This window comes from Callithrix jacchus, chromosome 14 (genome assembly GCF_049354715.1).
Source record: "Callithrix jacchus isolate 240 chromosome 14, calJac240_pri, whole genome shotgun sequence".
NCBI classification, from domain to species: domain Eukaryota; kingdom Metazoa; phylum Chordata; class Mammalia; order Primates; family Cebidae; genus Callithrix; species Callithrix jacchus.
The window spans coordinates 55,270,511-55,282,598 of record NC_133515.1 but is presented as its reverse complement, the minus strand read 5'-3'; the positions used below and the strand labels follow the sequence as shown (position 1 = coordinate 55,282,598).

The following is a 12,088-nucleotide window of genomic DNA, read 5'->3' as shown; positions in this document are numbered from 1 at the left end:
ATTAGCCCATGGTGACAACTCAAGTTACAGCTGCTGAGATGAGCAATTCCCCTTTGACTAGAGCTTGTTTAAATACTCCCTTCATGGATGGATGTCAGCTTTTAGCCTGGTTTTGCTTTCTGCTAGTTATAGGGCAGCACTAAGTTGAGTGCAAGTTCTCACAATTCCTGTGCTCTGCCTCTCCCTAGCACAGAGATTTCTCTGTGTCACACAGCCACTGCCAGAGGATGGGGGAAGGGTGGCGTTGGCGATTCAAGGCTGTCATTCTTGCCCAGTTCAGTGCCTCTTTCAGCAGTATGAAGTTAAAACCAAGTACTGTGAGTACTCACTTGATTTGGGGTTCTTATGAAGGTGTTTTTTCATGTAGATAGTTGTTATATTATTGTTATTGTGGGAGAGGTAATTGGTGGAGGCTTCTAGTCTGCCATCTTGCTTTGCCACCTCTTTTGTTTTGGAGCTGACTCAGACCAAACTGCTATGATAGCAAAGTCATATGGCTAACAGCAGTTGTCTTTGTCTCTTATACAAGGGAAGATAGTATTAGTAACTCCAATTAACTGGGTATATGTTGTATCTTCTTTTTCTGACATTGGGACTGTCTTTTCCCTGAGTTAGCCACATTCTTTCTCAGTTCCTCTTGTAGTCAATATAGATTTTGGCTGAAATTAAGCAGTTGATGAAGAGCAATAGATATGGATTAAGTAAGGGGTCTCTGTGGGGACTGAGGCTAGATACTTCTGTCTCATTAAGCTAGTGCTCTGAAATGTACTCACCAAGCATGTTGATCTTCTCATGGATGCCTGTTCCAGTGACTGCAGTCTTTATGGCTACTAGTAATATTTGTGTATCCGGGTAGATTTGAATTGAAGTATGTATAGACTCATAGGGGAGAATTATGTACTTATGTTCTTGGTACATAAAATAATGCCATGTATTTCTTTTGTGTTTGATTTAAACCCTAAAGATCTCAGATTTTAAAATTAATAACATTAACAGAACTTGAGAAAAGTGTATGGTGCTCATTTGTATTATATTCATTTCAAATTTAAACTAATAAAAAAAATTGTGTGTGCCTGAAAACATGTTTTCTGTCCTGTGGATGGGCTTTTCTCCTTACTGTCCTCTACAAAAACCAGAGCTGACAGAACCTGTCTGTGCTCTTATGTAAAAGTGAAAGAAATAAGGCTGCTTCTCAGGGAATAAATGTTTCTTTGATTTCCTATTCTCTTTCAATTGGTCACCATTAATTTTAAACTTTGCTGGCATTTTCTAGACAATAAGAAGAAGGAAGGGAGGAGCCTCTGGAGGGAGACTGTGGCTTTTTCTGCAAACTGTTCACGACTGGTTGTCCATTTTGAAACACATTGTGCCTGCATACAAAGAGATCACCACCATCTTTCACATTCAAAGACAATTGACAGTTGGTCCAGTTGCAGGAAATAAGGGTCACAGCAATTTCCATAAGGAGCAGAGTTAATGTGATTCTGGCCACACTTAATGCTGCATGAAAATACTAAGTTTTGTGCAAAAAAAAATCAGCTTATAGTGTACACCTATGTCACCAGGAAAGGAGAGCCCACATCTCTTTTTGGAAACCTAAAAAGCTAGGGTGACTAACTCATTTTTATTGGATGGTGGCTTCAAGCTTCTCATTGTCACCCAGCTAAAAGGTTTATTGCGAAGCTCCCAGCATTTCTTCTGAGCCAGTAGTTAGAGTAGGAAGGGTGTTTGGAGGAAAAATTTTCTTAATTGTAAATAAATTATTTTTAATTGACTAATTTGTTTATTTTGGTGAAAAGCAACTTTAGTTCCCATGCTTGGAGATATCTGGGGATTCCTCCTTCATGTAAAAATAACAGGACCTCATGGAACTCTTTTGCTTGTTGGTTTGTTATTTTTCCTTAGATTTCTTTCTTATTTTTGATTTGGTATACATGAACCAGTATTTGCTATGCATTCATCAAATGTTGATGAATAGTGTATTACTTAGGATTAGGTTCAGCTGCTAGTAATAGAAAAAAAAATGGCAGTGGCTTAGGAAGAAAAATACATGCTTATCTCTTTTTGACATGAAATTCAGAAGGAACGAAGTCCAGGGTTGTTATGAGTGCTCTGCTCCCTCATGATCTTTTGTACTCACCACTGCACTACTCCTAGACTAGAATCCTCAGCCTCATACTATTCTGCATCATTGATGATGCAGGCTACAAAATACAATAGGGTGGCAAAGAAGAGAACAGAGTACATTTTTTTTTTTCTTTGAGAGAGAAGGGTGGCCACCCCACACTGCTAGGAGGCTGTGAAATATAATTTTAATTCTGTGGAGTCCTGGTTGAAGATTCTATTGCTATGGAAAAATGGTATATACTGTAGCACTACTAGCCATCTCTTTTGCTATCTATTTCCCTGATTGAGACATACAAACACAACAGAGGGGATGTAGGGCAGTTCCACCTGTTATTTCTTCAAGGGATAGTTTGGAAAACATGGTAGAACTGCCTAACAGAATGGAATTAGCTACATGAAGTGCTTCATGTAGCTAATTCAACTCAGATCTGGAACAAGTAAACTCAATAAATATTTATAGAGTTCTCCATTTTAAATACACAAAATATTGATCGGCCATTATTAATACCCGTTTTTAGAATGAAGCAATATTCCTGTTCTCTCTCCCTCTTTTTCGTCCTCTTTCTTCCTCTCCTTCTCTCCTTTTTTTACTTTTCAACATCCTAGTTCCTCACCTCTACTCAATACATTCCTCTGAACACCTGATTCCTTGTGATTCTCCCGTCCCACTGAAACCTCCAATCCATAAAAAAAGAAAAAGAAAAAAGCTATGTGAAGTGCAAAATAAATCACCATTATATTTTTTTCTATGAAACTGTAAAATTTCTAAATGTCCTGAAGTAGAAATACTAAGCCAAAGAAAACTGTGAGCTGTTCGGCATAGTTCAACCAATGAGTTTTATTTTACCAGGCTGGCATTCTGCACACCTCACTTAAATGTGTTTGATTATGTCAGGACTTGTTATGATTCTATAGCTTTGGACACACATGTTATACTTTCCTTCAGTAGTTCCCTGCCATGGTAATTTGTGGTTTCATTTGTGGCTCCATAGAGTATTTGAAAATTATATCAACAGTTGTTTTGTTTCTTTCTCCTTTGTTTATTTCTTGGTGCCTATGTCTCTTTTGCTCAGTCTTTTTCTACAGCTTGTGATCCACTCACTTCCATGACCAATTTACAAATTTTTCTTTCATTTTGGCTACACTGGACAAAAATCATCTGTGGTGTCCCTTGAATAGGAGAAACAGCTGTGAGCTAGCGATAGGATAATCAGGACCATGGACAGCGACACACAAATTCCAGGCTGTAACCCCGCACTCCTACAAAACTTTTGTTTCTGTGTTTGAATATCCTAACCCTGAGGCAGCGGAAATTCAGGTGAGAGAGTCTGGAAGGGGACGGCATTAGAGGAAAAAGTCAAGAGTGGCCTTCTACATAGCTCCCCTCCCACTCCCTTCTACACTCCGTCACCCTCATCCCCACCTCACCAAACAGAGAAGTTTCTCTCCTGAACTCTCCCAATCTCTAATTAATTTCCAACATCTACCTCTATTACCAAACTTTCGGAAGTATGATAAACTCAAGATGATTTCTCATAATTTATCCAGATGAAATTTCTTCAATATTTGGGCATCTTAATGGTTTTACTTTGTTTTCAATTCAAGTGAATGAATGAAGCACAATTCAAATTATTTGATAAATTGCCAAGATTAAGAGGAATTCCTAGAACCCTGAGTTACTAAATTGTTTGTTGTTGCTCACCTCAAATACAATTTGTTCTAATGATTCTGATTCATTCCTTCCACTCTACACTCATTCTTTGAATAGTTACACTATAAATACCAAATTCTTATTTTGTAGATAATTAATTTTAAGCCCAGAAAAATTATATAATAAGCTCAGCTACATGGAAAGATTAGTGGCAGATTTGAGCATAAATTTCTTGTTTTCTGACCCCATACCCACCACCAATATGATCTACTCGAACACATCACTTCTTTGAGAAACGAATGTTAATCAGCTACAAGATGGCTAAAAAACATAGTTTATGGTCACCTTGAAAATTATCTTTTTTTTTTTTTTTTTTTTTTTTTTTTAGAAAGAGAAAAAGAAAGGGGGAGAGAGAACAGGAGTCTTGCTCTATTGCCCAGGCTGGAATGCAATCTAAAAAGAGGTATTAAAAACCTCTTTTATGCCTATAATTGTGCTTAACAGCGGAGACAGGAAAGAATAAGGGAAGAAAATAACGAACAAACAGCCAAGCAATATTTCATTTAAGTCTGTGAAATGCTATGCAAATGCTGAAGAGTAATTTACTTCCAATTATGTGGTTACTTTCAGAATAGGTGCAATGTGATACTGAGAAAAATGTATATTCTGTGGACCTGGGGGTGAAAAATTCTATAAATATTCACTGAGTTTACTTGTTCCAGGTTTGAGTTCAAATCATAGATGTCACTGTTAATTTTCTATCTTATTGATTCATCAAATATTAACAATGTGGTGTCAAAGTCTCCCACTATTATTGTGCGGGAGTCCAAGTCTCTTTGTAAGTTGTTGTGAACTTGTCTTATGTATCTGGGTGTTCCTATATATATTTACGATCATTGACTCCTGTTGTTGCATTGATCCTTTTACCATTATGTAATGTCCTTTCTTGTTTCTTTTAGTCTTTGTTACTATTAAAGTCTATTTTGTCAGGGACAAAAGTTAAAACTAATGTTTTTTTTTTCTCCATTTGATTGGTAAGTCTTCCACCAATGCTTTGTTTTGTTTGTGTATCCTTGCTTATGAGATGGATCTGGATACAGCGTACCAATGGGTTTTGACTTTTTATTCAATTTGCCTGTCTGTATCTTTGATTGGGGCTTTTAATCCATTTCAATTTAGGATTAATATTGATATTTGTGAGTTTAATATTGTCGTTTAATGCTAGCTGGTTATTTTGCCCATTAGTTGATATAGATTCTTCATTATGGAGATAATCTTTACCTTTTGGTAAGTTTTTGGAATGGCTGATACTGGTTGTTCCTTTCCTTTCTTTCAGAAACTCTTGTAAAGCAGGCCTGGTGGTGATGAAATCTCTGAGTGCTTGCTTGTTCATGAAAAATTTTGTTTTTCTTTCATTTATGAAGCTTAGTTTGGCTGAATATGAGTTTCTGGGTTGAAAATTCTTTTCTTTGAGGATATTGAACATTGACCCCCACTCTCTTCTAGTTTGTAGGGTTTCAGCTGAGAGATCTGCTGTGAGTTTGATAGGCTTCCCTTTATGGGTAACCTGACCTTTCTCTCTAGCTGCCCTTAGAATTTTCTCCTTTATTTCAACCCTGGTGAATTTAACGATTATGTGTCTTGGGGTTGCTCTACTTGAGGAATATCTTTGTGGTGTTCTCTGTATTGCCTGGAGTTGAGTATTGTCCTGCCTTACTAGGTTAGGAAAGTTTTCCTGAATAGTATCCTGAAGAATATTTTCCAGCTTGGATTCATTCTCTTCATGACATTCAGGTACACCTATCAAACATAAATTAGGTCTCTTCACATAGTCCCATATTTCTTGGAAATTTTGCTCAATCCTTTTTACTGTTTCTTCTCTAATCTTGTTTTCTCGTTGCATTTTATTAAGTTGGTCTTCGACCTCTGATATCCTTTCTTCTGCTTGATCAATTCGACTGTTAAAACCTGTGCATACTTTGCGGAGTTCTCATATTGTATTCTTCAGTGCCATTAATTCACTTATATTCCTCTCTAAATTGTCTATTCTCATTAGGATTTCATCAAACCTTTTTTCAAGGTTCTTAGTTTCTTTACATTGGGCTAGAACATGTTCTTGTGACTCACAGAAGTTTCTTATTATCCACCTTCTGAAGCCTGATTCTGTTAATGGAACACACTCGTTCTTCATCAGGCCTTGTGCCCTTGTTGATGAGGAACTGTGATCCCGTGTAGAGGGAGAAGCATTCTGGTTTGGGATATTTTCAGCCTTTTTATGCTGGTTTCTTCCCATCATTGTAAATTTATCCACCTGTCATCTTTGTAATTACAGACTTTCAAATCAGGTCTCTGAGTGGACGTCCAACTTGTTGATTCCCAGTGCTGCAATCTGAGCAACCCACTGCGCCAGCTAAAACAGCAGTGTTAAGATTCGTAGTGCTTTTCTACCCAGGAATCTCCGGTCTGGCTTCCTTCTTGAGTCCCTTTTTCAATCAGCTAAATAGGTGACTGTGCCTTCCCAGAGCTCCAAACGTTGACCAAAAGGGGACCCAATCCCGTTTACTCTGCACTGAGAACTGCCGCACTGAGGCACCAGCAAAACCACCGTGCTGGCCACAAGAGTTGTGCTGCTGACCCGTGGGACTCCTCCGCTGGGAATCTCCTGGTCTGTGAGCAACAAAAATTCGTCTAAAAGTGTGGCATCCTCTCGTTCTCTGCACTTTTACTGGGAGCTACAATCCTGAGCTGCTAGTAATCAGCCATCCTGGATCTCTCTCTCCCACCTTGAAAAATTATCTAGCTCAACTACTTCATGGATGGATATTTCAGCCACATCGTAGTTTTTCCATTATTATCTATTATCTCTTACTCTTCCATTTTGCATATTTTCCTTTGAAAATAGAATTTTTGAGTGTCACATGCTGTCTATTCTGAATGAATGACCTATTCTATCTGTTTAGACTTAGCAGCTGGATTCTGATGAACCATGAACCAAATGCATCCCTTGTACTGGAAACTCTCACTTAGGTGCTTTGTGCCTGAGGCTAGTTTTTCAGAGCCCCTTCCCTGGGCTCTCTTATTAAATGTATACCTTGGCTACTGGTGATTAGTACCAATGTGTGACTGTTTGTGCTCACCTCTACTAACAGAGACTTTTTGTAAATTTTCCAATTGAAAAATTCCCAAATGGAAGACTGACCTATCATGCCTACTCTGGGGTAGGCATGATTTAAAAAAATAAAATCCAAGAAAATTTTAGACACAACATTGTCATTTCACTCTTGAAAAAAAAGTCAGTGCAGTATCCTGGCGTGTGTGGTTATTTTTCTAATTGATCCTCATTTTTTTTTGCTGTTTTTTGCCTCTCTCACTGAGGGCCATATCTAACCACATCCACTCAGACTTTGTAAGAATGCTGAGTTGTCATGCAAGAGTTTTACCTCACACTGGGGAGATATTAGTTGATAAGATCCACCTTGTTCAGATTTATTGCTTTAGCATATTTCATGCTAAAAATATTTTCTCTACCATCTGCTAAGATTAGCACTCTAGTGGTATAATAAATTTACTTACCCTGTTTCTGTGATATACTTTGGAACCGACTTTATACTTTATTCAGCCTAATTGAAAATAGGATAAGATAAATGATGCACTTTGAATTTCTCTCTCAGACATACCATTGTTCATTACCTCAACAGAAGATGAGCACATCTGATGGTAATTTTAGTGGTTCAGTTAAACAAAAGTTCCCATGGCAAAGTACAGCATTAGCATTGTCATCATCCAGTAGAGTCTTGTAAAAAATATTTAATATTGTTGTGGCTTCAAATGAAATATTGTTTTTCATTTAAATACAAAGCTGCTGGCCATCTTTTCAAAACATGCTATGAAAAGAAATATATTTCAGTGGAAATATGGGACTTGGTATTCATTTACATCTGAGGCTCAAACTGAAGGCCAAATTTAGAATTTGATATATTCTTGGCTTATTGGGAAATTTGGATTTCCTTCTCTTATCCAGTCTTCTTAGGCTTGTGTTGTTTAGATCATATTGAAAGAGAAGGAAGAATATCTTAGGTGCTTATTATGTTAGATTGTTATCAACCCATACCCTTGTGTAGTTTCCTCTAACTTTGATCCTGGGCTTAAACATGAGACTTGTGTTGGCCCAGAAGACCAGTAAATGTGATGCAAGCAGAGGCTTTAAAAATATTTGCAGATTGGGACTTGGAGCAACATTGCCATGTAAAGAAGCACGGTCTGCTGGAAACAGGTGGCCCAGCTGACAGATAGCACCATGTGCTAGACATGTGAATGAGGCCATCTTAGATTACCCAGTCCTTGTTGAGCCACCAGATAGCTATAGCTGCATAACTGACCCTTGGTAAACTAGCAGAATTCTCTAGCTGAGCTCATGCTGAATAGTTGACCCACAAAATGCTAAGTAAGTAAACTTGTTTTTATTTACTTAGGACTTTAAATTTTAAAAAAATTAAAATTGTGATAAAATGCACATCAAATTATCTTGAATTTAATCCACGAATGTCCAGGGTTGTTGGTTATGCAGTAATAAATAACTGACAGAATACATAAAACACTTCTCTACCGCCAACAGATAACTTTGTGATTAGGATCAAGAATAATGGAGACACAAACGCCTAGATGAGGTTGTAGTTATAGGTGGATGGAGGTTGCTAAGGAGACAGAAATGTACTGGAAGACCAGGAGAAGAAAAAAATGAGAAATAGATGTATTGACTAGTACTGTTAATAAGCATTATGTGCCTCAGTTTCTTCATCGGTAAAAAGAGGATGATAAGAGCACCTATCTAATGAGGACTGAATAGTTCACATAAATCACCCAAACATATTTGGTGCTCGGCACAGAAAAATAATGCAATAAATATATGAATAAACTCCATTATGAATAAACTATTAGCAAATGCTTGGCCAAGTTGGAGAAGAATCTCCTTGGAGCCATGATTTTAGTGGCCCATGAAGTTAAGACACAGTGAACAAGAGTGATTAGACTTTGTGATTTTGGATTAGTTCGCAGGTGATGAGCAGTCATGACCCACCTGCAGAGAACTGCTTTCAGATTGACCCGTAGGCCCTTTCCAAAATCCTCTGAGGAAGGTTAGTTTTAAATCAAGTTAACAATGCACTGGAATAAGTTTTTCAAAAGAAACAATTTACTCTTCAAATTACCAATGTGAACTCTCTATACCTTCAGACACCAGAAAAGAAAAATAATAACACATATTGCAGCAGGAAAAAAAATCTCACTATCCAGTCTCATTTCTAATGCTCAGCCATTTCCTCAATGTAGAAATAACTATTAAACAATTAATATGTTATGCAAAATTATTAAAAACAAATAAAATATAGGTATTTAAACTTTCTCATCTTAACTATGACAGTCTGGTGACGAGGAGATGGCAGGAGTCTGTATTTGAGGATGGGTCTCTGAGCATAGGCATATTCAGTATGAAAAGGAGGTTTCTCCCACATTTCACCAGGAATAATGTTTTTAATTGCCAGACAGTGTAATTTTTATATTGCAATTATGATTTTAATCATAGATGTACAGCCCATGTTTAAGGTAGGGAAATGTTGACATGATTGTCTGGCCAGAGACTTGAGTCTCTTTTGAAATGTCACAGTGCTTGGGGAATCCCTCCTTTTCCCTCCCTCCCTTCCTCCCTTCCTTCCTTCCTCTTTCTTGTTTCTTTTATTCCTTCTTTTCTCTTCCTTTTTTCTTTCTTTCTTGTAGGTATTAATAACTAGGAGAGAAGGGGGATATATGTTTATTAGACTGTTATCATCTACTGTGCTGTTTCTGACTTTATAGGTCATTAAAAAGTGAAAGCAACACCTTTAGCCTTTCTATAGCCTCTGCTTTATAATGTCTTCAATTTGGGAAACCTTTGTAGGAGTCAGATAGAAGACCAAATGCTGCCTACGTGTGAAAGCAGCACATCATGGTGACCAAGAGACTGGCCTCAAGGTCTAAAAAGGCTGGGTTCAAATCCACACAAAATACTTTCTAGGACTCTGACATTGGGAAGGCCAATTAGTGTCTTTGAGACTCAGTCCCCATCTGTTAAATAAGGTTAATAATTCCCACCTCAAAGGGTTGTTGAGATGATTAAATGATCTTGTATATTCAACATGAATGACACATAAATAGTGCTCAAAAAACACTGAGGATGTTTATCATTTCCTTTAATAGAACATGCTGGGCTATGTCATGAAATTTTATTCAGCCACCCACTGTGCCCACCTACTCTACATTGCTTATGACAAACGGGTATAGCACAGCTGACCAGGGATAGGGTTAAAACCGTGTCCATGCATCAGCACAGACTTCACTACCCGCTAACTTCAAACTTACGGCCCCACTCTAACATCTGGATCTCACTGATTAACAGACTGTGTCTATACTTTTGACCTGTATCTGGTTTTTTAAATGAAAAGCAGCAGAAGTAACATTTAGAATCATCATGACATGATATAGTTTGAGAAGACTCTAGACATTATTATTCCAATCATCTATAGTACTTTTTTCAAACGCGTGTTACCCAGTAGGGTAGCCACTAGTCCCATGTGAATACTGAGTACTTGTAATATGACTAATATGAATTGAAAGGTGCCATAATTATAAACTATACACCAGATTTTTAAGTCTTTCTATGAAAAATAAATATTAAATAATAATTTTGTATTAATCACATGTCAAAATGATCACATTTTGAATGTTAGATTAAATAAGATATTAAAATTAATTTTGCTTTTAAGTTTTTTTAATGTGTCTCCTAGAAAATTTAAAATTACATATGGATTCACATTTGCAGCTCACATTGTGATTTTATTGGGCAGCACTGTTTCAAACAAAACAAGTTAGGCATGGAGATGTGAAGTGACTGGCCCAAGATAGCTCAGCTTTCATCAGCAGAACACAGATGTGATTCCAGATCCTTTACTCACAGCGTTTCTCTCAATGTGCAACCTTCTCCTGCTAAGAATTTTCTTTTTTGAGACTGTAGAGTTGGGTCCCTGAAAACCGAGGTTTCTTTGGAAACACTGCCAGCACCTCCTCTGTGACCAGCTGTGCTTTTTTTTTCTTTTTATTTTTTTTATTACACTGCCTTGGAGACTGTGCTGCTGTTATCCATTTCTTGCGTCAGTTACAGAAATTGGTATTGTATCTAAAACAATTGCTGTTATTAACAGGTTAAGCTGCTGGGATGTTAAAATAAAGGCTGCCCAGCTTTAGTGCATTTTGTTGTAATCATCTCCCAGATGCCTTGTCGGAAATCAATTCAAGTTGAAAACTGGCTGGAATTGGGAGGTCAAGGCTTTGGCAGACTAAATATTTTATCTTCTGCTCATGTCTGGAGCTTTTAAAGATGTGGACTGGGGGCTCTTTTCTCATACCCCATCTGGACAAAGACGATTGGCTTTGCCATTTTGCCCAGGTTAGGACAAGGTTAAAATCAATTATAATCAATTATTAAGAGTCTTCTGTGGCTGCATTGCTTAAAAGGGGATTTTAAAAGTTTCTCAGTTCTGAAACATGCATATCTTAGTTGCTACTGGAGATGTTGTTATTCTAGAATGTCAAATATAGATGTTATCAGCATCAAGAATAAATATGAAGCATTTCTACTTCCTATTTCCTTGATACCTATGTTTTCAGGATAATGAGAAAAGCCTAGAAAGGCTGAGATAATCATCATTCCTCTACCAAGTAGAAAAATTTTGTTACCTTCTTATATATGTTAGACTATTATAACTATTTATTATTTTGTTACATTGTCAAATGATTTCCTAGGAATTTATTGAGATGCTGTCTTCAGTTCTTATGTGATCATTTGCTGTATAAATGCACATGTAACTGCTGAATCTAAGGTAGGTTCAAAGAATCATAGATTTGTAATTGCATAGTAATTTTGAGACAAGCTAGATCCAGCCCTACATTTTGTGATAAGGAAACTGAGGCTTGGAGAATTTAAATGACTTTCCCTAATTCTTACAGCTATCCAAAGGGAGAATTATATCTCTTAGTTGATAAAAGCTTGTGTGGTCCCTAAAGAGTCAAATGAATATTTTCCTTGTATACAATATTTTCATACACTTATAATTTTCTTCACAATGATTTGAGGAAAAAAAAGTATTCATACAAAATGAATATCATTCTGAACCTTAGACCGAGACATGAACTCAATAAACAGAATATGATTTTAAAGTGTTCTCAAAAGGTCACTTAGCTTTATCCTTCATCTCATTTTCCATGAATGGAAATCCCTTG

General features: G+C 37.0%; 1 protein-coding gene across 1 annotated transcript in view; it reads left to right on the top strand.

Moving 5' to 3' along the window:
- LOC144579163 (uncharacterized) overlaps window positions 1-12,088 on the top strand; it is a 422,342-nt gene that overhangs the window by 400,197 nt on the left and 10,057 nt on the right. The window lies entirely within an intron of this gene.